The sequence below is a fragment of the Anser brachyrhynchus genome, assembly GCF_964034855.1.
Source record: "Anser brachyrhynchus genome assembly, chromosome: 18".
Lineage (NCBI taxonomy): Eukaryota > Metazoa > Chordata > Aves > Anseriformes > Anatidae > Anser > Anser brachyrhynchus.
In genome coordinates this window covers 2,247,755-2,274,625 of record NC_137711.1, presented here as the reverse complement: position 1 = coordinate 2,274,625, position 26,871 = coordinate 2,247,755, and the positions used below count along the sequence as shown (strand labels likewise).

The 26,871-nt window shown below is 40.5% G+C and overlaps 1 long non-coding RNA gene across 1 annotated transcript in view; it reads left to right on the top strand.

Moving 5' to 3' along the window:
* Positions 1 to 16,293: 16,293 nt before the first annotated feature.
* LOC308180116 overlaps positions 16,294 to 26,871 on the top strand; it is a 39,686-nt gene continuing 29,108 nt past the window's right edge. The window contains exon 1 of the long non-coding RNA XR_013940757.1: positions 16,294 to 16,311. This is a non-coding gene — a long non-coding RNA (uncharacterized lncRNA). The remainder of the gene's footprint in view (positions 16,312 to 26,871) is intronic.

The window sequence follows — 26,871 nt, the reverse complement described above, 5'->3', positions numbered from 1 at the left end:
AACATCCAGCAACTCCCCACTTCTCATCTGCGCTGCAAATGTTTTACTGAGATTTGGAAACTTGTTCGCTCTCTTCAGCACAGTGGGGGAGCTTGCATGGATTTCATGTGCATTGCCTCCTAGAAGCAGCAATCTGACTGGGGATGGGGGAGTAAAGGAGTTTTTCACAAAGGAAAAAAAATATAACTCTGATACCCAGCTGCAGCCTTAAGCAACTGCACTCTCTCGTTTCACTATACCCACTACTCACAGCTTCTGTACAGTGTCTGTAGTAGCATAGCAAAAGCTGAGTAGGTAAAAGTAATGATCCATCCAGCATTACCCACTCCAAAAGAGAAGCTGAAAAAAAACCTGAGCATGAGTTCAGCTTCCAGATAGTGTTAACTGTTAAAAACCGTTCTTAATCTTCACCATCAGCACTTTCTGTCCTAAATTCATCTCTAATTTTGCAGCTTGGAGCTGTCTGCTTGTAGCTGGGTTCAATCTCTGTGTCAAACAGCAAGGTTAGCTCGGAGTCAGCTGCTCCCACTGTACGAAAACAGCTTCTAACCCAGCAGATCAATTATACAAAATTGAAAAATATGTTTATATTTTAAGAACTGGACGGAAAATGAGAAGCATTACCAAGAGCAATGCATTTCTTATTTATGCAAGAGAGAATTTACATGGGATGGGTGTGTGGAACTGAACAAAGAACACAGAAGCATGGAAATGCTGACTTTACGGGGTAGAAAACTCATCTGAAGTGTAACATTTCTTCTCTCCCACTGATCTTTCTTCCCAAATCAGTCTGGATTCACTGTTTGCTTTCATGGTGCATGTGAAGTAACAGAAATATGAAATCAGCATCTCATCTAAAAACCATAAAGTGATTATACAGCCACTCAAAGCACTCGCATGTGTCTATCATGGGTTTATTGTTTCTGTTATTCTTTACTCGGTGCATGATATGTGTCTAAGAGCCCCTGAAACATTTCACAGCTGGATTAAACTTGTCTTTTTTGAGATTTTTCCCTTTCTATCCCTAAGTGAAGACAAGGCTCCAGTCTAATCCTATTTTATTGTCATCAGCTACTCTACACTTGTACCCTTTATCATAATTTGTGTGTGCCTGTGTGTGCGCGGCATAAACCTGTAAATGGTAACAGACTGTGCTCCTTCTCAACACACAACACACACTGCACGCCCTGAGCCAGCTTGCAACTGGAAATATCCTGAATGTTAGTGCTTTCGTGTGGCTGATATTCTCAGCCCACAGCATTTAACGGGGTGAATATTTTTTTTCCAGGAGTTTGCCCAGCCTTAGACAAACAGTGCTGTTATCCAAGCGAGGACGGTTGAAGGTGTTAGTGGCTTGCTTTATTGGCAAATGGAGTGCCCACCAGCATCTCTCCTAGCCTGGACCTCACAGCTGCACTACCTCCCTGCGAACGTGAGGTCCCAGAGGACTCGCTCAGGCTCGCGGGAGCCGAGGCAGCACGTGCTGGCTCCCAGGAACGCCTTCTTGAGCGTGCATCTCATTCTGAGTTCAGGTTTTTGCACCCTGGGTTAAGGGTGCGTGTGAACGTTGTGAGGGGGCAGCACAGCGTTTGATGTTGCTGGATGCTCGACCCTTCCTTCCCCTCACACAGCAAAGCCTGGTGCAACGTTAGCCTCGGGGAGGAGCATCTCTGTATTTAGTTTGTCAGACCCCCGCCGAGCCTGACTCAGGAAGGATGAAAAGCTTCTGATGAGAAAGCAGAGTTTTACTAAATTAGGTGTTTTTCTTTTGTTTTGTATTGTTTTGTTTTCCTCTGCAGATTTCAGAAGTTTTCTGCTGATTTAATTTATTTGCAAATCAAACTGGAAAGTTTAAAAGGAAGATGCAGTTTTCTTAAACAAGATGTCAGTATAAAACACATGGTTTCTTTCCATTATTAATTTCAAATTTTGATTACAACTTGAGTTTGGACCAGGCTTTTCTTCATATACTTCATATTTCTTCATATACATAATACTGTGAGATTATTCAGTTTTCTTCTTCATTTTTGATTTTGGGAATGTCTCCCTTATATCTTTTCAAAATTAGAGTCTTAATTCTAGATAGTAGAAACGGAAAGTGTCAGAAAACTTTAAGAAGTAAAAATATTCTATTTTTTAAAGTTGTCACTTTTTTATAAACTGAAAAAAAATCTTCAAATTATGCTATCTGGAAAAAAAATAAAAAGAGAGAAATAATATTTCTACCATATTTTGCTACTTTATTGCCTTTTCTGTCTTTTTCCAAAATAGAAAAGGATGGATAGGGAACACAGAGGAGAGAAGAGTCAGCAGTGAGGGAAAGAAGTTATGTGATAAAAAATCAAAGCACTTAAAATTAAACATGGGCTCTGATTTCTATATTTTTAAATATAGGAATAAAATGACATCTTAAGCTGAACATGCTTTTCTTTTTCAGTCTGACATTTCAAAATGAAACAGGTTTTCATTTCAAGATATTATTTCATATCCACACACACATGGAATCAAAACATATTTTGAAATGAAAGCACCACAGGGGAATGATATTTTCAATTGGAAAATTTTATTTTTGCGCCTACACCCACCCCCAATAAATAAATAAGTGGGTTTTCCAGGAAAATCTGAAGTTGAGAAGAGAGGGTGAAACATAATGAAACCAAAGGGTTGTTAGCCATATTAAGCATCAGGGGTTGCTGAAAAAATATGTGCATTAACATGGATTATTTCTGGCATGTTAATTCATCTGCTGAGAAAAGTATCTGCTCAGAAACATATGGGCATAATTTACGAGTTATAAATAACAGTTTTGTGATTATCTAGGTTTTTAACAGTTCTCCAGGTCATAGGGTTGCTGATGAAGTAATAGTTCAGCTCCTATCAGTTAACTTTTCCTACAGATATTATTTTGAAGATATTGGCTGTGCTAAAAAGGCAGTGAAAGGACAATGCTTCTGCCATTAACAAACAGTGCATGTAATTGGAAAACCCCTCTCACAGCCCCTAAATTCATCTGGGATGGGGCAACTGCCCTTTTCCTTATGGCCTGTGTGAGCTGCTGTGGTCAGTGGCCAGCATTGCGGCACCAAGCGCCATACCGAGCCCTTTGCTTATGGCAGAGCCTCCAGGTGATGCTGTCCTTGTTCCTGCCGTTTTGTCTCTTCCATGATCCAGGAACACTTTGGCAGCTTGTATAAATATGTGGCACACCTGAGCTAATTTTAAAGTGACTTGGGTCAAGCTGGAGCATGACCCGCAAGGACCTGTGTGGGCAAATACAAGGAGGCCCAAGGCCGTCTTCCAGCACGGGCTGCTGCTTGGGGCTGCTTTGCTAACCAAAACATCAGGGTCACGCCTCCAGGCTGAGGCGCTGGGACACCCTGAATGACAGAGCAGCACCATTTAAAAGGCTGTGACAGTTCATGGCCCCACCATGCAAACCCTCCTTGGCAGGTCAGCAGATGTGGGCTGTATTTACAGGAGACATGTGGAAGCTGCTCCTGGGTGGGAAGCAGCGCAGCTGTCCGTGGGGCAAAGCTAAATACACAAAACCTCGGTTTGCGGTTAAAGGCAAGCCACCTAAGAAGAGATGTCGTGTTTGCTACAGAAGAATGTGGATGAAATGCTGGGTGAGATGATGTTATGGTTATGGCCAGGTTCGGCACAAACTTGCAGCTCACTCTGTAGCATCCTGATTTACTCTGGTCTGAGAGCTTGATCAGTCTTTGGCTCTTCGGCCATGGAAACTGCTACGTAAGCTCAGTCAAGATGCCTTCATCTTTTTTATTTTTATTTTCTAAAACAGCACGCAGGTCCATTACGCTTTGTGTAAATCACTCAGAGTAAATGTATGAGGCTGCAAAGTAATTTGGGGTTTTCAAGACTTTTCCATGCGTTGTCCACAATCGGAGGCAGTTGGCTACAAGCAGAAGAGATGGAGTGTCGGTGCACAGGGAGGAAAATTGTGCCTTCTGTTTCTCTTTTCGGTATATAAACCACATGCAGCATAGTTGGTTTGGAAATGAAATAATCTTGTAGTTCTCCAGCTGCACAGACTGTACTTCTTAGCTTTCTGTTACGTAAAGAACATGCAAATATATTAGCAAGAAAAAAGCTGAATTTGCCCATTAAGGCATGTGATTAATGCAGTGCTGAAAGCTCGTTTAAAGGACTGTACATTGCAGCTCACTTGAGAAACAGAAAGAAGATCAAGAATACAAAAAGTGAGCTGACTGTTTTGGATATGAATGAATTCAATGTGGCTGTAGAGGGCACTAAAGATCTTTATGATTTGTCAGAAAGAAGAGAAAGCTGCAAGTTGCTTTTTACACTTTACGATTAAAAAAAAAGAAAAAAAATTAACCCTCTTTAGGAACAAGTGGGACCACATCAGACTCCAATATTATAGCTTCTCCCCTTTAAACCGCTAATAACAGGTTGAGCTAATTTCTGTTATGATTTGGGGTTTCTTTCTTCCATTTCTAAGAAATGGTTAGCTGTGTGGAGCCCTCTCATTGCTCTGAGTTCAGCAAGAGAGAATATGTTCAGCACAAAGAAATAAGAAATCTGCCCAAACTGCTGAGAAATGGCAATTTTTCAGTCAGGTTTTCATGGCTGAAACAAAGAGGCACCATGGAGAGATCTGGTCACATTAACATGAATCCTAAAAAAAATTCTGTGTCTCAAAACTATTGGGGTGTTTCACTTGTTTAGCTTTGCACGTCTCTGAAATTTCTGGCTTTGGCTTGAGTAAAGCAAGTCTTTTCTTGTGGTATTTCTGCCTTCAGAAATTGGAAATCTCACAAGAAATGCTGTTCTGATGCGATTCCCAGTCTGATATACAGCTTTGGAGTGAAACAGCAGATTTAAATTCTGGATTTCACTACTTCATATGAGACAGGTCAAATTCTCCAAGAAATAAAGATATTAAATGCTCTGTTGCAGTCTGAGAATCATTTTCATATTGCAGGGCTAAATTCCAACACAGAAAGCAAAGCCTGTATCTTGAATCAGGACAGAATATCTTTTACTGCAGATTTCTAAAGATGCTCAGCATTTATTACGTGCAGCCTGAGCACAGTCTCCTCTGTAGAAATCTGCACCGTCATCTACTTTATCCTGGGTATTCTGTCAGCCTTGCATCAGACCCACATTAGAAAATTTAGCCTGACTAAGAAGTCTGTCTACTGCCTAATTATATTGCCATAGTTATAGTGGCATAGCTTTCTCTGTACTTTCTATTCTGGAATAAGTGTGTCTAATAATAATGTTATAATTATACTGCTATGATCTCACTGGTAACTTGCCCCATGTACTCAAGGCTTAAGTGCATACCCCAAAAAATACCACGCGGTGAAAAAGAATCTTGACAGCCCCTTGAGCACACACTGAGCAATGTCATGCACGCTCTTCAGTAACACACAGAGTCGTAGATGAAAATCGTTTGATTTCACTCAGCTGATAGCAAGGCCACACACAACCAGCACAGTTTCCTTCTCACGCTCTGCACCACTGAGGGCATTTTCTTTTCTGAGAGCTGCCCCTTCCATTTCAGAAATTAATGATGGATGGAGAAGCTGAAGACACCCAGAGATTTTGGTGAATTGTTTTAACTGAACTCCTGGAGGTCTTGCAAGTTACTGATCATCCTAAATTAATTCTGTCTATTTCTGAGCGCTTCATCAGCTGAATACTTCCCTTTAAAAAGCACCTGGCTGCTCTTGGCTCACCTCCTTTCACAAAGGAAACAAAACAAATTGATGAGTTTTGGCTATGGCCTGGGGACAAGTTTAAGCTGGGTTTGTGGTTCAGACTTGATGGTAATATATAATATCAAGATTAAAGAAGGTATCTTCAGCTCTTGGTCCAAAGTAACAGAGAGAGCTGGTAGGTATGGACTGGGGTAATGTCACGGCTGCAGGCCGTAATCACACAGCAAGCAGGACCAGGCTGAGAGCATCCAGCGATGGGGCAGGAGCTCAACTCTCTTTTATCCTGAAATCTGATAGAATTTGATTTTCATTTGTAGTCCGTTTGTAAACAGAGCCAACGGGGTGGGTGCGACAAAATATTGGACGAGTGGGCTTTCCTTTTGTAAAACATCCACGAGCAGCTTGTCGGGGACTGAGCTGCTTACATGAGCCTCTGTCAGCCCTATACATATCAGTACACATCAGCCCATTCCCCCATACAAAATTCCCAGCCCATATTTAAGGCACGGGTACTGATAACATTTGTTACTCTAAAAACGATGTAGACAAGTACTGGTTTTCAATATGAAACCGTCAAGAGGGTTTTGCCAGCCCTGCTTGGCCAGACGGATCTTGCTGGATTGTTTCTTTTCCTTCCCTGGCTGGATGCCCACACTCTTTTGGCATGAATAACTGCACATTCAAACAGAGCATTTGGTTTCCACAAACACACGTGCATGTGACCTTCAGATTCACTTCCACAAACATTTGTGTCATCATAGATTAATGGGTGCGTGAATGGCACTACATGGAAGTAGAGGTTACTGTGAAATTTCTATTAGAGAAGTAGCCTTTTGGACTTGAAAAGCAACATCATTATATGGGACAGTTCTTGTCTCAGATACGGTGACTTCATGGATAAGTTAGATATCTCAGTGTTAATGGCAATCAGCCAGTTGGACAAGGTAATTTAATATCCACTTCTAGTTGCAATAGGGTGCTGGTGACAAGACCGGGATGGTTTTATCTGGATTTACACTAAAAGACAAACCTTTTTTAAACGCAATCGGAAAAGGAAGATAAAATCTATTTCAAACACACACACATACAAAAAAGAATAAAAAAATGAAATCTTGAACCAAAGTTCTCCCTAGGAACCGCAGATACTCTAAGCTAACAAAAAAAATGATGTAGCTTAACTTACAAAAATAGTATAACTGTAAAAAGGTACCACATGTTCCTCCTGGATTGCAAGCCAAACAATTGCTATTACATTTAAATCATGCTCTGACATAACACTATAGAAACCCTGCAAAAAATAAAAAATAAAAAACAATGGAGCCCACATTGCCAAACTGTGCACTGCTGAGAGAGCAGAGTGTGTTTGGGGCTGAACATCCCATTTGCTCAAAGACTCTTTGATAACCACTTTCACCAGAAAAATTAAATATTCAGATTTCCTCATTCTCGGTAATCAACCTGTATTGCAAATCCAATACAGAATACAGACAGCAAATGAGCTTAAAATAAATGCCACCTCAGCTTGATAAACTCGGCAGCCCGGCTGCGGGAGGACTCAGCTGTAAGTCATCAGCAGCCTCGGCAGCTCCCGGTGGCGGCGGTGCCGAGGGCAATGCCGAGCTCGGACAGCCACAGAATACTAATCGGCAGCTGTGGAGTTCTCTGTTTATTTTTTCTTTTGAAATAGCCATGCAAATAAGACACTGGCACAGAATGCCAGTGCCCCTGGAGCTTATATATGATACGCGAGATTCATTGCTTTCTTTAGCTTCCTTTTTTTTTTTTTTTGCCCTATCTTTTCTATTTTTTTCCTTTTTTTTTTTTTTCTTTCTTTCTTATCCATTCCTCCTTCAAATTAAGATGAAAGCACAGTTGGTGGTAAGCCTGTCAATTATTAAAAAGGCCTTAATTTTTTGTAAATGACTTCAAGCTACTCCTCCAAGACTGTCGCCTGAACCTGTGGGCACTAATTCTGAGATGAACACAAGCTCTATCCCAGGGTGGGTCTCAGCTTTGTGTATACCCATGGAACAGGAAAAAGTTTCAGCAGCCTCTGAACAGGTAGCCTAGAACCAGCTCAGCCAGCTTTCGTAAACTGGTTTTCAGTCTCTACAGTGTTGCTATATTCTCAGTTGGTTGCAAAAGCATAAAACTGGAATATTTTACACCTGAAGCAAAGCTTCCTTGTACCTTACAACGTCTTAAATCCTAAAATACATAGAAATGTATGTTCTTGTGAGACTCATAGGCATCTATGGATCTAAAAGTCCCAGGTGAATTTAATTCCCCCATCCCTTTAAAATTACAGACCCAAAGCATAGTTTCAAGGGCTATAAAGCAGCAGGGTCTGAAGAATCAGGGACTACAGATTTTAAAGCTGTAGCAGCTTAGATTTTAAAACAGATTGACATTAATTTCCTTTATTTTCATTTGGTTAAACACATGGGAATTAAACTGATATAAAGCTGCTGCAGGTATAATTTAGGCCACAAGGTTAATGTTTATTCTGATTCTGAGGCCACAGGAGTCTGCTTTTCTAGCTAGTTCCCCAGGTAAGTTTGTCTCAATGACTCCTCAAAGATATTTTCAATGTCTTTAGTGACATACTTCTAAGCAGCTTTTGGATAATGGCTTAATTTTTGCATTTGTCCTGAGAACTCAAGTGCAGCTAACATCCCAAAGGAGAGACTCATTGATTTAGCAACAGCATAAGGAAACTTCAGGTGGAAAATCTGGTTGGGCTGTGCAGCAGCTGGACCCCGTGACTGTGTGATCCTCTGTCGCACAAGGCTCTTTACGTGTTACCTTCTATCTCTTTATTCGTAGAGGACCCAGCGTGGTAACAAAACAAAACAGAACAAGTCTTCTATTAATGATTTCTATGAGTTTAATAATGAAACACCTTGCTGCTCTTCCATGCTGCTGCATACCACATTTCTGCTCAGCAGTCACAAAATATTAGTTGTGGTGTCCATGTACTTCCCCAGATCTCCCTGATGGCTTGTTTTATTTCTCATTGTGTTATGTTCAAAATGAGCTTACAAATGCCTCGGAGCAAGGACAGACACTAGACGATTTCCTCTTCGTGGTGACTTAAATGTAGCTAAGTTGATTTTCACCATCTGCAAGGCTCTAGCTCACTGAGATTACACCACTTCACTCCTGTGACCATTTTGCTCCATTTGTCCCTCTACATAAAGTAGCTTTAAACTGCTGAGATAGCTCTCACATTGAAAAGCATAAAGTGTTGTACCTGAACCTCCCACAGTCAAAGCCTACCAGTTTAACAGAGGCACATAATTAGTTTCCAATTAGTGTAAACAAGTCCATACAGATTATATTATATAATGAAAACAGGTTTAATTGGATTCAATCATTTCCAACTTGAGCCCGTCACAGTTTATTTGTATGGAAAAGAAAAACACAAAACAAAACAAAAAACAAATAAGGTGGAAATATGGTTATCTTCGAGCTTCCAGGGTGTTTTTAGCTCAGTGAGGTCTGGGTGGTCCATGAAAATGAGGTGACCGGACAGGTATTAAAATGAATTGCATAAGCTTTTGCTATGGAGTCAGCATGTCCCGAGGAGAGGGGCGAGTTGGATGGGCTGATGGAAAGGTCTGCAGCCAGAGGTTTGTGGCACAGCATGGAGTTCCAAAAAATGCTGTAGGCCATAAATGAAGTGAATATTTCATGTTTGAAGGCATTCCTTTTTCTTGAAGAAGACCAGTCATTTTACCTGGAGCTAGTGTCCATATACAAGTAAGAACACATTCAAATAGGGGAGGGTAAGGTGGGTTTTAGATGGAGCCTTTCTGGCTTTGATTGATGTCTCATTTTTGCTGTTTCCTAGAAAAGAATGAGTCTATGGCTTTTCTCTCAAAAACTAGATCTTCTGCTGCATTTAAGATGTGAGAAACATTGCTGAAATCTGTTATCCAACAATGTGAAATACTCTTGACCACACACTTCTGCTGCATAGCAGGGATTTAAGAACTCTGTGGGAATGCAGTATCCTGTATCCGAGGGAAACACTTGGGATCCAGGAGTAAATCTGAGATGCTTATTGTGAGCAGAGCTGGAATGTGTTACCCTGCATCCCAGATGTGACTTCACTACATCTTAATCAGTCTCATCAGAAACTAATAGGGAAAAAAACAGTTTTAGGTTTCAATGGTTGTAGCACAAAATATCTTCAGATATTGAATTTTAGCTTGCAGACAACAAGAATGCATATTTAAGTCCGAATGGGAATTAGATAACTTGGAATGCTCACTTAAAAGAAAAGAAATGCAGTTTCAACTCCTTACTCCATCGTGGGCATGCTGGGATATGTCTTTATCACCCACAGTGCTGGGATTAATAGTTCAGGCACAGCATTACATTAAAACTGTTACACAGCTTCTGACCTAGAGCTGTCTTTCATCCACTTGACTGGGAACACGCACAAAACTAGGTCCTGTCTGTACCCTTAATGTGGACATATTATACTCACTAGAGGCCGAATTTGTCTCCCCTGCTGTTCACCATCTAAAAGCAGGATATTGTCTCTGCACTAGTCATGTCTCTCCTTTGCAGAGAGAGAGAGATGCACTGCAGCAGAAGGATTTACATCCTCCTGATGTAAAGGTTGAGCGAGTGCCTCTTTGGAGGGCACGTGGCCAACAAGCCATGAAGACAGCATGGAAGGAGATTTGCTCAGTTGCCCTGGTAATGAGGCCAGGGAGGCACCTTGCTTTTAGTTTCAGAAGTTTATGTCCCAGATGGATGTCTTGGGCAGCCAGTCAGTATAGGTCCCTTCGGCACTTGCTCTGCCCGAACCGGTTACCAGTTATTTCCTTGACTCTTATTTCCCAGGCCAGGTTCGGCTTGTGCTGCTTAATGCCGTTTCTTGGATCTTCTCAGCTCATTTTGAAGTAAACAAAGGGCCAGCCTTTTCCGTAATCCTCACACATCATTGGCATCTTTGTATGTCTCTGCTACAAAGCAGAACAAACACAAAGACTGCATCTCGATGTACCCTCTGCACCAAGTCCCTTCAAGTGTGAAGTGAAAATGTTGGCAGGAAAATATGGGAAAGTTGGGTAGCTGCCTGTGCCCTACCTGGCTTGCAGATAAAAGAATTAGGCTGCCAAGTCTGCTAGTCTTTTAAGCTTGACAAATCCACACAGTAGACATTTGAATAGATATAAAAAGTTGCAGGAATATTGTCTCTAGGGCTACAAAGCTTCACTTCTTGTATTGCTTCTCAAATGAATTCAGATAATCTGATAAAACTCCATGCTCCTTTATTTCCGCCTGTCATTGTGCAGTTTTGTAAATCATGGATTCCTATTATTCTTTTCTATTCCATCTTTCTAATTTTTTGACTTGTTTTCTTTCCTGTGTCCATGTGTCTCTGCATGTGTTCTCAAAGCTCTTGTTGCTCACAGAAATACAGCCTGGCTTTATGCAGACTGCAGCAGGAAGAATAGCACTCCCCAGCCACAACAATAAAACCCTCAGTGCTCTCTGCATTGCTCCAGGGTGCCAATCCCACACAGGTGGAAAAAAGCCCCTTAGCATCCCACTTCCTCAGGCTGCAGAGACTCCAGGGATCCTCTTAGTGAAAACGGTTGCAAAATATTTAACAAATAGTCCCTGAGCTTCCTGAGCATCTGAATAGATGAATCAGGTTGGTCAGGCCGAAGGTTAGAACAGATCAGTCCCATTTTCCACCCCAGGCTGGTGCAGGAGAAATCCAAGAACCTTCCCTCCAGGGAGCCCACAGACCTTTCCAGTACTTTGGTGGTAGAGGGGAAGAGGAGACGACAACCCTCAGGATTATTTGCACCTTTCCCAATATTATAACCCGTGTTAGTTGGTCATTCTCTGAAGACGTTTTTTATATAAGTTCATTTTTCAGATGTTATTTGCTAATTACTGTTGGTATTTAATAATGGTAAACTTTACATTACACAGGCAGCCACTAATCCACATTATTCAAAGACATTTCCAAAATTCTACTCTAAACATTCTTTGCGGTCCTTAACAAACAGAGGCAGTTCTCAGCTGGCCCAAAAGTCACTTTGCAAATATTTTCACAAAAGCAAGGATGAGCAAAATGATCCTAGGGCCAATTCAATTCATTACACAGACTTCCACCCATGTTTAATTTGGAGAGCCCCATTTGTTTTCCTGAACTCCCTTCCCAAACCTAAATGAAATTAGGACCGAGCCTACTTGGACCATCATGGATTTAAGAAAAATATGCTTTAAATTAATTTCTAGGTCTTTTTACCTTCCCCAGTACTGAAACTGTTCTCTCCTTACTCAGATGCTCCTCAGTGCTCTGTGTATTAACAGAAGTTGGTTCTTCATTAGGAGTAGATCCTGGTTTTGGAGGTGGAGGTTGAAGTTCCTGCTTTTAGACAGATTGTATGAACTGGGGAATATCACTTTGTCCCCATTTGCACTTCCAGAAAAGAAACATTACCTTAGTAAATGCATTAGTGTGTATGGTGATGAGACATGCTAGTAGCAGTGGAAAGGGAATTCAAGCTGCTGTGTGCTCATCTAAGCACACCACCCTGTAACAATGGCACAAATATTGACAGTAGTGAGGTAATGTTAGTGTAAAGCTATAAACATTAGTGACCCCTTACAGCACACATCAGTCTAAATTGATGGAACTCTAGGAAGAGCAAACAGGAAAGTGAACCAAGAAATCTAGATAAGCTGTCTCGAACACACACTGGAAGGAAAATAAGGCAAATCGTTAACTTCAAGGATCCTGTCTCCATAAAGCTGGAAGTCTTAGTTTGCTAATGCTAAGGGCCAGGATATAAAACAAAACAATTAACAGACCTTCTCAGATAGAGATATGTGAAACTCACACAGAAGCTATCTGCTGAGATGTGGTGATAAAGAGACCAACAAGTTTGGAGATGTGTTCTGGTACTCCAGCTTGCAGGGAAAGGTTGTCCTTAAGCTGCGGACAGATGAGCTGTTCTGGATGCCGTGCTGCTGACGGAGGGCACAGCCTCCTGCCTGCCCCCGCTGCCTATCCCAGCCTCTAAGCTGGTGGTTTCTGCTCCCCAGCTCTTACTGTGAGCTGCCTGTTCAAATGGTCCATGGCCAATTCATCAAAAACAAGCTGAATCAAGCGTAAGCAGCTTAAATACTAAGTCTTTGATAAGGTGGCAGGGAAAGGAAAGCTCCTGGAAGAGATGAAGGAAAATAGCGTCTGTATGACTTGCAGGATGACGTCTAGACTGGGCTGTTGTCCAAAGTCCTAGAGGAAAGCAAGAGCATGCATAAGCTGGTTCATTGATCTTCAGACTTAAACGTATTTTCACCAGAAATGTTTTTGTTGTAATAAAGTGGTGAGGCAAGCCTTAGACTGTGGATCACAAACATGTCAAAATTTTGGGGTATTCACAAATACCTGGTTGTAGTGAGAGGATCGAACTACAAGTTTGATTTCAGGTTTAAATACCCCTGGATCTTTTAGTCAAGTGTTACACTTTGGTTCAAGTTTCTTTGTAGGGAAAGGAGAAAAAAACTTAGGGGATACAGTTAAACACTTTAATTTTCTCCTCTTCCAAATTTGCATTACGTATCTATCCCATTGAAAACACTTTGCCTTACTTTGTTAACTCAAGAATCAAAAAACATATATTATACTTGGAGTAAAGATCTTTTCCTTCTTTCAGGTTCTTGTTCACACAGGTTTCATACTAGCTGTTTGTTGATTGTCACAGCTTTAAAACAAAATAAATCATGTATAAAATCCTTACTGCAGGCATCCAGGACTTTCTGCCATTTACCGGTAAAACTATTGTGAGACTCCAAACTTCCTGCAAAAACAAACTCAGTTGATGTGAGGGCACACTGGAGCTTGATAGATATTTAATAGCCCTGCCACCTTTGGGGACACATTCATAAATTGCAAACAGAAAGACAGTTTTTTCCCCTCTTCCTTTATTTTTTTTCATGTCTTCTAATTTTGGTGACACTAATGGATTGACCAGAACTAAGATGGCTGGCAGAACTGTCGTGTCCTCAAAATCGAAACAATTATTCTGAATATATTATGGTTATAGATTTTTTTTTTTCCTTTTACAGTTCTGTTTTTGCACCAGAAGAACGTCGTTGTCCTACACCCTCAGTCTGTGTGCGGTGTACTGGATCTAATCACACTTTACAAAGATTGGATGTTTTATAATGTTGAAGGAATTTATCTCATGTCTACTACTGTTGGGTTTTTATTCTTTGAATCCATGTTATTTCCTATTTCAGTTAGTTACAAAGTTTAAAGTTTCTTTGGGAGCAACAAGAGACCAATTTCTACCTTTAGTAATGTTTTAGGAAACCACAAGTATGGCAAGGAATTGTTTTCTTCCTATGGATTCTTAGATTTACTTGTCCGTGGTAAAATTCAAAGCTCTTCCTGTTCACCGAAGTTAAAAGTTTGTAGGTAGAATATTGTAAAAATTAGGAGACTCTATGAGAAATCAGAGAATATGTGACTCTGTTTTTAATCAAATCCAATTATTCTGCTAACACTTTGCAGATTTTTATTGTAACTGGTATTAATTTTTCTCCATTTGTGTCTACCTAACTCCAACCAAAGCTCTGTATCTTCTAGTGTAGCCCAGAAAAAAAAAAAGGAAAAAAAAAAAAGAGAGAAAAAAAAGAATGAACAGCTCAGATTTAGTAAATGGACCTTGCTGCTTTTAAACCCCTCATAAAATCAAATATTATCTTAAGAAATCCTAATCAAATTAATCTTCAACTCCATCTTCCCTCTCTTCACCCTATGACTTCACCCTGAGCTTGCCTGTGTATGACCTGAATCTCATTTACTTCCCATTAGAAAAAATGAAGTGAACTTCTAAAAAAAATAACCTTTCAATTACCTCTTAAACTCCTAAAAGAGGACTCATTTTGACCATGACATCATTCACTGATGATTTTAGCACATGGGCCACATTCCCCGGTTGACCTAATTTATCTGAGTTAACAGAGATAAGTAGACAGTGAAATATGAAAAGTCCTTCTTAGTCATCAGTGAATTTTAATTATTTTTCATATATATCTCTAGATAGATGCCCACACCTTATAAAGAACAGAAATATTAGGATGGGTGCATGCACTGCCAGATACCTGCACGTAGAAGCTGGAGGAGAGCTGGATACTAGGACAGGGATAAGCTGAGATTCATGTGCTATAAGTTTGGTTAGACATCTACAGAAATAAGCCCTTCCAAAGAGCTATTCATCTCTTCCTTCTCAGACACCTATTTTAGCATGAGATGAATCTCTCTCCAGAGAGAGTCATTTCTCTCCTCTCATGATAATGGAAGCCTAGGAAGACTGATGCCTAAATTTAAAATATCTAAAATCCATGAAGATGAATATCGCCCCAAGCAAGCAGCATGCTATTAGGACGGGTAGATGGATATTTAAAAATCTGTACAATTCTCAAAGGGTAGAGAATGCCTAATCAGCACAGTGTAGTCAGGATCTGGTTCAACTCCAATCCATAGGCTGTATGTAAACTTAATGTGATACAGTTTTTCTCTCAGAGAGGCTTGTTAAATCAGCCTAACCATGGCTATGTGGCATGTTGTCAGCCCAATTGCATCTACCTAAAAGCAGACTTACAAATATACCATGTAGATATATCTTACATCATTAAAAATACTGACACGGTGTTAATTAATTTTAATTCTTATTTTTTTAGATTCACATCCTGAAAAATTGAAAACTATATTTAGCCCAGAGACCCAAAATATAAGGACTGCCTAGAATAAAGTCTTCAGCATGCAGTTTTTGTCAGAGGTCTTACTTTGGGCCCTGCCCTACTTTTGGTCAGCGCAAGGGAGGCAGGAGAGGGAAAAGGCCTGGTGTGACAGGCCCAGTGCAATCTCAAGAAGTATGGCAGATCCCTGTCACTTCAGAGAACTCTTTGTGGCATCTTCTTTCCACACACATCCCCCCCCCCCCCAAAAAAAAAGTAAAAAAAAAAAAAAATTAATAATAAAAAGAGTTTCATTAGATGATAAGTATCTGAAGCCATGGAAGACTCATCTGCAGTGTAGACTGAAAATTTGTCTCTGTGTCCTACTGAAATTGCCAGCCAGAGGTTGATAGAGAAATCAACCTGGCCCCTTTCCAGTACACCCATCCTAAGTAGCTGGATATTATGCTGGAACAACACATTAGCATCATTCAAATCCAGAAATAATGCAGCACTTTGTCCTTCCAGATGGCTTCTTCACTAAGTCATTAAAAAACTATCAATCTCACAACTGTCTTCTGGACCTTTACAGCTGAGAGGAGCTTAGCCATTAACTTCAATTGTGGTAGAATTAAAACCACACTGCGTTTTTTTAAATAAGGCTCCCTTCATTTCCTCCTTCCCTCCCCTCATCTCTGCAACCTTTCTTTCCTTAACCAGGTCAATTCTTTTTCAGCACAGGCAATCGAATCCTTCCCTCACTTCCATGATGTCCTGAGCTGCAGGAGCCACTCTTGTGCTCCTCCTGCTCCGTATCAGGGTATTTCTGCGACACTGCGACACTCAGCATCAACAGCCTGAACGTATGCGATCATTCCAGGTAACTGTGCCAACCTGCTGCTCAAAAGAGCTGTTTGTAAGTTTGTTCTCCACTCCCAACCTCTAAAACGTTTCGCTGCTCTAGCCCTGACAGCCTGCCCTACTGCATTAAGGTAGTCTTTAATACACCCCGGAGGAACTTCTTGTTTTGTTATTCTTCATGGATCTGCTTACTCATTTTCCATTCCTGCAAGATAGGTTTTAATGGATTTGATACAGTACCAGGAAGGCCTCATTGGAGACATAATTAATGGATGCTCAGAATAGGAAAACTTTGACTTAGAAAATGTCATATATCAAGTGAACAGGACCAATTAAGGTAGCCAGGTTTTCAGCAGAAGTAGCTTTAACATCATCAGGATTTCCTACTGAATGTACTGTTTGGAAAAGGTGAGTGGAATTGGGGGTGATGGCAGGGAGGGTGGAATTTGTTTTTCCATGGTGGAAAGTGATCTGCCACTCTTGGGAATGCTTTACCAACACCAACTGCAAAAACATCCATGTTGCCAGTTTACATTAGGGATAATATTGTGACTGCGTTTAAACTGGAAGAAACCACTCCATCAGTCAAAGGAGGATTTCAGGGGATATGACCTTGAGTAATGTTCTGGCTTAGCAAAAACTGTGGATTTGATCATTAATAATATTTTGCATGATACTTTTTTTTATTATTTTATTTTTTATTATTCAAAGCAGACTTTGTCAGCCAAAGGAGTAAAACCTTCTCTCATGTTCCATCCTCCTCCATTTTAGTGCAAGCAAGAGGAATCTGTAAGAAAATATTGTCTGTTTGCCAAAACTGCAAAGATAACATTCCTAAGAGTGCAACTGGATTCACCTAAGGTCTCTTCAAATTATAAGATGGTAAAATTTGCAGTCTCAGCAGCTTGGACAGCAAAACATAGCTAAGAAAGAAGGGATTTTTCTCTCCTGGAAATGCCTCATGAATCTGGCTGTGAAAGCCTTTCATAGTTAATCCTTCACATAGATATAACACAACTATTGTCAGCCAGGTGACTTGTATCTGAGCCACATGGCTATGGCTGTTGCTACGAAGACTCTTGAACATTTTGCAAAGAAATATTACAAAGCCTTATCATTTTGCAGCTTTCTGGGTGATTGCATCAGCTTGAGTGCTGGAAATGATGGAATATGCCTGCTGGGGACTGAGGACTCAGGAGGCTGAAGCTGGCTCCTGTCACACCCTGAAGGACATTCCCCCATGTCTTGAAGAATAGCTGGGTTCTTGCTACATTTCAGCATTGGGAAGTTCATGCACAAACACATCTGCAAGTAGTTTATTTCTTCTCACTGCCAGTTGGCACTGCTCTCATTAGATCCCCTGCATTGCGTTTTGCTATTTGTTACCTAAACAGCTGCAAACTCTTGCTCCAAGGCCTCAGAAGAGAGAGCTCTTTTTGTCTAGCAAATAACATTAATAAAGGTTGGATCTACAGTAGCACATAGGAGTTCCTATCCAAGACATTTTGCCTTCAGCCAGAGAAATGCTCAGCACACACATGTCCACGTTGCCTCTGGTGATCCCATGATTCACCACAGCAGCACCAAAGTCCAGCTCAGCAGGGTAAGTTATCAGTCCAGATTCAATGAAAGATTAGTCACTGTGGGAGTTCGGTTCCTCTATTATTCATGCCATTCTGCTACAGCCAGATTTATGTGTCAGGAAAAACATACAAATGGAATCCGATTTACTTGCAGAAGTTCCTGCTCCGTTTGATTTATGTTTGAGTAAATAAAGACATATGTCTTGTAGGTATTGGTCTCTGGCTCCTTTCTCTTCATACATCTATGTCCAATTTATCAGCTTCTTTTTTGCTGAAGTTCTATTTATGAGAGTTTGCAAGAAAGGCAATGCTAGCTAAAGGGAATGCCTTTGACAATTTGAGGTTTAACTTTTGGAATAGTTTTGCGCTGTAATTTGCTGTACTTCAAGCAATGTCTAGCTGCTCATCTTGAAAGAACTTTACTTTCTAAGTAAAGTTGATTTCTAAGCCATATGGCAAATTAATTACCAAACCAGGCCAAGGAGTCCTGATAGGTCAAGTTCCAAGATCCCAATGAACAGGCCAAAAGACCAATTGCTCCTACCCTATCATTAACCACCTAAACATAAAGCATTTATAGCCTTTTCAGACATGCTGAAACCTAATGTAATGAAAGAATGTTGATCTATTTCGAAACTTAGAATTTGGAATCAAGAAATTTTGTAGTTCGCTTTATTTATTTTTTTTAATGAAAAACAAAATTGGCTTTGTCATTTTTGTTGTTGGATATAGATTATTTTCTCCTTTGTTCTATTTTTGTTCTTTTTACTCATTGGAAACAGTGCAGAAAAGATAAGACACTGAGTTAAATTAGAAAAGATTCTCATCATTCGCTATTTCCCTATATTAATTCATCCAGTAAAAGTCAAACTGAAATTTCATCACTGATTGTAAGTTAAAAAGATGAAGTGTTAGATATTTGTTTGATATAGCTGGAATGATCAGATTCTGCAAAAATTATACAGAAATTAACGGTGCTAGAAATAGTTAAGTATTTGATCCAAACCAGTACTTCACTCAACATAAAAAAAACCTCTGGCCATTCAGGCCCAGGTGAAGATTGTCTTATTCCCATGGATGCCCAGTTGCCTATGGGATCGCCAGTACTAATACTGAATTCATTGTGATGAGACACAGTGTAGAGCATAAATTTAGCAAGTCAGAGATATGTGGAGGAATAAGGGAGGAAAGAATAATATCTGAATCTGAAAGTAAATATTAAAAGCCCTGAAGGTTTTGAAACTGACCCCACATCTTTCCTTCTGATATGAAATGGCTGTACACCCATGTTAGCTAAGAGGAAATTTCCCCAGGACATCATGCTGAATGAGATATTCCCTTGCCTTGTGTCCTGCACCATCTGATTCCTTTGTTTCATGTGGAAGGTTTCACAGAGGTCTCTTTCTGAAGAGTTTTCCTGGGTCACCTTTGATCTCCCACGCATCAAGGTACCTTTAATGGCCTAAGTGAGCATCCACGTGGCTAGAGGCAGCCAGCATCCCATGGTGGCCAGCTCCAGTAGCACCAACATTGCTGGAAAATCAGCTCACTAATGTGAATGTTTATTTGGCCACTCTTACTACCCGCAGTTCCCTTTGCTGTTCAGTTCTACTAAACAGCTTGAGAAAATATTTATCAGAGGAATGTGGTAACAGATTTATTGAATCCCCAAAGCCTGAGGTCAGCTTTTTAACACGAGGAGCCTCTGCAAGTGAGGGAGAACAGGCAACACCTCAGAAATAAGAAGCAACCCACGAGATCACTGGTGTTTCTGCTAATTAATAGGAAGACTGTGACCAATAAAACTTATGTAGAATAGAGGCTGGAAAGATCTCTTCCCCCTTGAACAAGCACTAGAACTTTCCTGAAAGATGTGCATAGTTTCCACACAGCTGTTGAGTTTATGAGCATTCTGCGGGACTTTGTTTAAATAGATTTGGGGACTTTTTAATGTATTTTTTTTAATAGGATTGAAAATATAATGGTGCTTTTGTTTTAATCTGTCTTGACATTTATGTCAAATGTATATAACAGAATGGCACTTCCAACAATATCTCCAGGTCAAGTGCAATTTAGAGTTGCATCTACTGTGGGACAGAAGCACGGGTTGCATCAGACTCCTGAAGGGCATTTTAATGTGCTCGTGGACTGAGCATAAGACAAGAAGTCATTCTCTTTGCACAGGGACCTCAAAGGATGCACTAAACAGTGTCTCCTGTAGGTATTTCAGTGGCTGTGCTTTGCCCTCAAATATATACTGCTGATTACCAATGACTTGGATCTAAATATTTCTAAATTTGGTGCTAGTATTTTACCATGAACTTGAGTTTCTGAGGCAAAAGAGGAGAAGCAGAAAGGAGGATCTGCAGGGCACTGCCTACTTTTGTGATACAGCTTTACTTGATACCAAAAGAGAGAATGCGGCTCCTGTGCTATTGCAGACAACCGCTTGGTTGACTCATTGTGAAGTGTTACTGCTTCTTCTCCTGCTGTCAGAGAAGGAAACAGTCCTGTAGAGCAAATAAAGAGATGAAAGATATTACCATGTGGTTTATGAGAAAATGCCTGTGTCCATAATAAAATTTTGGATGGAAAGAGCAGCAGGCCTGAAATGTGTGTTCCTGTGTGTAGAAACCCCAAACCCTCAATCTAGCAGCTGGGTTCATATTCCTCTGTTATGTCTACACAAGGCTATAAGAACCTTATTTCTGCATCCTCTCTCTTATAAAAAGCTCCATTCTCTGGCCTGTAAACTAGCCAAAAGCCAACTGAATTTATGGAGAGTCTAAAGAATTTGTCCCCAGGGCGAGAGGCTGGAGTTCTTTAGGATGACGAACATTGGGCAGAAGAAGGATGGGAACCTTCTTCTTTTGACTAAATGTTCCAATACTACAGACATTTCCCCACAGAGAGAAGGTGTCAGTCTGTATTTAGTTTTATGTTCTGGACTTTTATCCTCTAATAAGATTAGCCTTTTTGGAAACTAAGATCTGTGGTTTTGGAAGTCTCTTAGATTTAAAAACGGTTGACAGACCAGTATATTCAATATACCAATATACACATTTTTATTTGTTTGCTTGTTTCTTTTTTGCTTACAGATTGCTACAGATTGCAGCAATTATTTTATAACAAACCAATGCTTTTAAAGGAAAGTGGTAACTTCAAGAAATCTCGTCATAGTTAAAGCACATGAGATCTAATCAAAATGAAGGAAAGATTTTGGTTTGTGTCTTTTTGGGAGGAGATGGAGGGTACGGGAAAGCTAATTTGTGCACACTCCATATTCACAGCTGTGAGTTAGAGGAAGTCATTGCACTTGCACTGGTACTTCTCTGTGAGTACAGATCTGTGATAAATCTAATGAATAGTGTTCTGCAGCTATTCCCTTCAGCTACACCTGAGAAACTCATCAATCTCATGCCACAAATCAAATAAGAACAAGCAACCAAGCAATCAAACTACTCTTGTCATCAAACTTTGATGGGAAGTACAGTTTATTTGTTTCTTATCATAAGAAATACTTTGTTATTTGACAGATAAAATTAAATCAAATGCCTTTTCCTATGTTTCTGTATATGTGAGCTGTCATATTTCCATTTATTGTGTCTCTTCACTGCTCGTCATTTTTACATCTTGTATGCTCTGTATATCTGGTAGGCGCCAGTCACCATTGGCCTTCAATAAGTATATCAAGCTGAAAGCTTGTGTTTTGCTATTGGTTTCCATCCCCTAAAGCCAGATCCTATAGACTGGGTACTCAGATGGTGGAAAGCAATATTTCTCTGTGGGTTTCATCACAGCTATGCCAGAGAAGGATCTGTCCTCTGTGTTTCACTCAAGATTAAATTTATCTGTTGAGATTCTTTGGCAGCTCTACATTATTTTGTTAAAAAACAGCCCAGGCCATATGGAAAGATTTCCACATAATGCAAAGCAGCTCAGAGACCATTACACTTCCAGGTCTGAGTGTATTTCTCCCCTTTCACCTCACTCTCCTCATCTTGTGTCTATTCTAAGAGATTGAATCCCTGAGCAGCTTCATGTAGCAGTGGTGGTGGGAAGAAAGAACATGTGTTTGGGTCCGGCCAGGAACTACCTTGTGGAGTGGCTGTGCTGGTCTAAGCGTCATGCCTGAGCAGTTCACTAATTTCTCCCAATTGTTCAGTACCCTTCCTTCAGCAGAGACAAGGTGGTAAATGACTCTCCAAAGTTTACTCCTCACTTTCAGTGCAAAGCAGACAGCAGTTTCAGTCAACAGCTATACCATTGAATAAAGGCATCAATATTAAAGGCAAAAGTAACCTGAGAGCACTCAGCTCATGGGCTCGTATGGTGTCTCGGTGGGTCAAGAAATGAAACAGGGAACAGGGCATCATGCAATCCTGCGTGCCCCATGTCAGGGCTAACCATGGAGCTCTGCTAGAGCAGCTGGGAGGGGAGAGATGCAGAAGCAAGCGGAAGTGAATATGATAGCAGCAAAGAAACCCTGATCTGCAGCCCCTGGCCCAGGCCAACAAGTCCCACATGGTGTTTGTATTAAATTGATATCATATGTCTGCATCACTGCTGAAAAAATCCACAGTGGATCTTTCCTTTAAGGACTGATAAGAAAGCAAAACATGACGACTTAGTACAATACTTTTAGAAGCCTTGAGACAGATGAATAAAATAAGATGGAAAAGGGGAAGATATTACTCAGGGACTTGGCTATGGGAAAGAATGAAGAAATTACTATAATTTGCATGCATATATTTGCATTTGGTCACTATTTGTATCAATTCTGCACATAGTTTTGTCATGGGTGTTTCCTATGAGTACATGAAAATTCTGACACATAAGACAACTAGCAATAAACCTCAGCCAAACAATTATTAGTATATAAAACATAGAGAATATTAATTGAAATTTAGGATTCACACTTAATAATGACTTCTGAACAGAAATCAGGAGACTATATTCTCTGATTTCTGCATGAAATGAAAATAGTTCAAATTTTAATACTGAATTCTTATGAGAAACTGAATTCAAAACAAAGAGAAAGCTAAAGAGTATTTGCAGAAATTATCTGATGAATACTTTCTAATAATGTGCACATTTAGAAAATCGACATCTGCTCATGGGTAATTCATGAACAGAAACACAGTCAGCTTCTTTAACATGAATTTCAGTATGAATTATTCACTGAGCTTTAAGTATTATGGCATATAGCCTCTCTTGTTATTTGCCAAGGTTTAACAAAAGAGGATATAGACACAGATGCCAGCGATACTCGTAAGCTATCAATCTCCTTCACTTCCCTTGCTAACACGAGGGACTGTGAAGAGGTGCTCACTTATAGACTCATTTCTCCCTCAGCTGGAACTTGTGTTTATGGCACCACTGTGGGCTCTTCCAAAAATTATTCCAGTCTCATAAATTCAACATATGAGTTGTCCCTGCAGTGGGATCAAGCATGATAGGAGGAGAAGATGGGACTCTGAGGGAGAGTAACCACTTGTTTTACTGCAAATGCCACTGTCAAACAGCAAAGGTAATAAAGAGAAAACAAAAATGTAAGAAATTATGTGCATTTATATTGGAACTACTTTTGTATATTTGTATTGCAACAGTACGCAAAACCCCAATCAAGATTACTTGGCACTGTACTAAGATGAAAATAGGACAAAAGAGCTAACTTATCCTGAAGTATTAATCTTGAAGAGTATCAATATTTCTTTCATCGCTGTTGGAGATCAGGATTTCATGCCTGTCTATCAGCTACCCACCCCTTTTCAACCTTGATGGATACAGATAACACTACAGCATGGTTAATGGCATTCAGTGCAGAAAAGAAAACTCCCTGAAAATCCAAGATTTAAATGCTGAATATAGCTACATTTTCCTAGCATATATTTTCATACGCTGCTTGATGTAGTCTCTGATAGCCAAGTTATCTGTAATGCTGCGTGACACCAGCATCACACACAGGTTTTGTGGGCATTTTGGTTTGACAGCTGGGGATGAGATGCATCTCAGGGACTCTATTGGTACAAAAAATGCTGTCTGTCAGCATTGAGAACTTGCATAGTAAAGTTTATTTGCTAAGAAACCAAATGCAAATCTTATTCAATTAATGTATCCACATACTCCTTCATCACGAGTTTAATACGGAGGACACATATACATAATATACAGAATACCATCTCCAAAGAAGGAAGGGCTAATAATCCCCTCAAATATTACAAGAGTAACAGCACCAGACTCACTAGTATGAAACTTCTTGGACAAGAGGATTTTGAAGAGATGCCATGGGGATAGGTCTGTTTTTCATCTCATCAGTATCTCACTTTCTCCACAACATCTCCCCAAGGGGCAGACGGACCTGTTCCTGGTGGACTTCATCCCATGATGGTGCTTACCAGGTGTGGTGGTGCTGATGGCACTGAAACACTGCTCTCATCTTCCCACACCTAAGGGCCACTGATTCAAGTGGCATTCCAGGAATGCCATCATATCAGCACCTAATAATTGTGGCATCATTTGATATTGTGTGCATTTCAAGCCATGACCTCACTGACAGCCACTCTATTGCCCACCAGCAGGCTGGCAAGAGCCTGCCTTCTGTGCTCTGGAGGGAGCTGGTAGGAAACTTTTCACTCAGCTACTTTCTATCATCTGCAATGCCAAAAGGGAAGCAGGAGAAATATAAGGAAGTTGCAATGATAATACCAAAATAATCTGCTGTTCTTACCACATGTTATAGTAATTATACTCTTCTCCTTCCATCCCCAGATGTTCTCTGTTTGAAGAGAGATTCATGGTTACATAATGAATCAGGAGGGAGATTCAGAGAAAGGATGTGAGCCATGAGGATGATGTAAGGAAAAAAAAAAAAAAGAGAGAGAGAGAGGAGACTTGAATTCTTTTGGAAGGGAAGGAGGAAGCCTCAGCACTAGGCTCCTGAAATCTCACATCAGTCAGAGGAGGAGATTACTCCAGCGGAGAGGAAGAAAATCAATAGCATATGAAGCAGTTCAGGAGAGACGCAAGCAGTACAGCAACAAATCAAAGAGCTGTTAAAAAACAAGATATGCAAAGATGGAATGTTCAGGCTGTCTCTTATGAAAAAACAACAACAGGATAAAACAGCTTTCAGCTGAAGTGTCAGGATGCCTGGAGTGTGCTAGCTGCTATTAGGAGAATTAGTAAGAAATAGTGAGTGTGATCCAGCAAATCCAAAAGAAGAAACAGGCAAATTTTTCTAGGAGATTCTGTTCTACAAATACGATTTATAACTCAGAAGAAGGTAGGCCTTTGGCTAAATATCATGAATGTTTCATTTCCTCAAAATCCTCCTAAACTTTCATTTTAGGGGCAAATGCTGGCAGATGTTTGAGGGGAGGGAGCCTATTTAACATTTTAAATAACATTTTCCTCGATGATTGAACTATTTTTGAATGAGAGGAAAGCGAATACGAACACTTTGCCCACAAGGAGAAAAATGAAACCCTCGCCTTAGTTTTATGAGCAGTTCTGATGATCCTGTATATCTCTATTAGCAAAAGCTGTGCTTTGACTAGAAAATAGTCTCCACCAGCAACAGGTGTCTTTGATTATTCCAACATGATTTTCAGCACTTCTTATCCAGGTTTCAGTGTGGAAAGTTCAGCCACTTACTCACCAGGGGGTCCTGAGCACTGCAAGGAGCATAAAGCTCTTGTGTTGGGTAACGAACAGCTCATAGGAATGGCCTTTGTTCACTCTGCAAAATAAAATTCTCGTTGAGCTCTAGAGCTCGAGCTGAAGCAAAGATATGCCAAAGGGCAAGCTGAAGGGAAAGGTGCAAGGGGAATCGCTTTGCATGGTCTGCCATTGGAGCTGCTCTGCTGAGATGCACCTGCCTCTTTGGGGTCCCTCAAGAGCCATTCCTGTGCCAGAGGTGGTCGGCGGTTCCTGCACCCTGGCCGCACGCACTCCTCACTCCTCTGTGAGGACGCCAAGAGTGTGCGGTGGATGGGCGATGCACCAGCTGGCTGCGGAAACCAGGTCTGGAGGAAGAAAAGGGGATTTGGCTCAGAGTGAGAAAGGAGTTTCGTGGCCAAAGCTGGTCTGATGGCGCTCCTTTGTTCCTTCAGAAAATGGAAAATCTCGGCCCTTTGCCTCATGCAGTTCAGTGAGGGAGGAGAAGCTGTAGGAAATGGGCTGTGGTCTGACAAGGAAAAGGGGCACACTGCAAACTGACAACTGCGGAGACAAGGAGCACTGAGAAAATACAGGAGAACGAACGAGATATCTAATAGATTATTCAGGTGTTGTTGAGTTGTGTTTTCTTTCATTTCTTTTCTTTTCCTTTTTTTTTTAATTTATTTATCTGGGGGTAGATTGTATTAGTAAAGCCAGGACTCAGGCTCTTGAGCTGCAATTATATAGAATCCAAAGCTGACGCTACTAAATGTCATTGTGCTCTTGAAATGCTCAGTAGGGGCCTGAATCAGTGCTCATTGCTATGGCAAGGAATTAAGAAATACTGGACGTATTTCAGTATTTCACTCTCCTGGAAGGATCAAAGTTATAGAACAACAGGGAGCAAAGACATTGCTGGAATAATGAAAAAAATACCCAATTATATTATCTGTTAACAGTATGTGTATCATAACAGTATCTGTTAACATATCATTGTTCTTTTATCTGTTCCAGTGCTGACTGCCTTCCGTGAATGTCTTTCTTTAAGACTGCAGAGAAGGTACAAATAAAAACAATGACAAGTGACTTGGTCACTTACATTTCTTCTGTTTACAGTGGCCAACAATGCACTACATGGGCTGTGCCACCTACCCACGCTCTAGATCTCCCTGATACCTCATCAACTTTGCAAGGAGATAAATTTTGGCAAGATTCATCCAGCTCAAGTTTACAGCTTCTTTCTACCTATGCTTCATTATAATACATTAGTCAGACCACATAACAGCAAAGGAAACTGTGAAAGCAGGATCCAGGAAATAATGTAACTAATATGT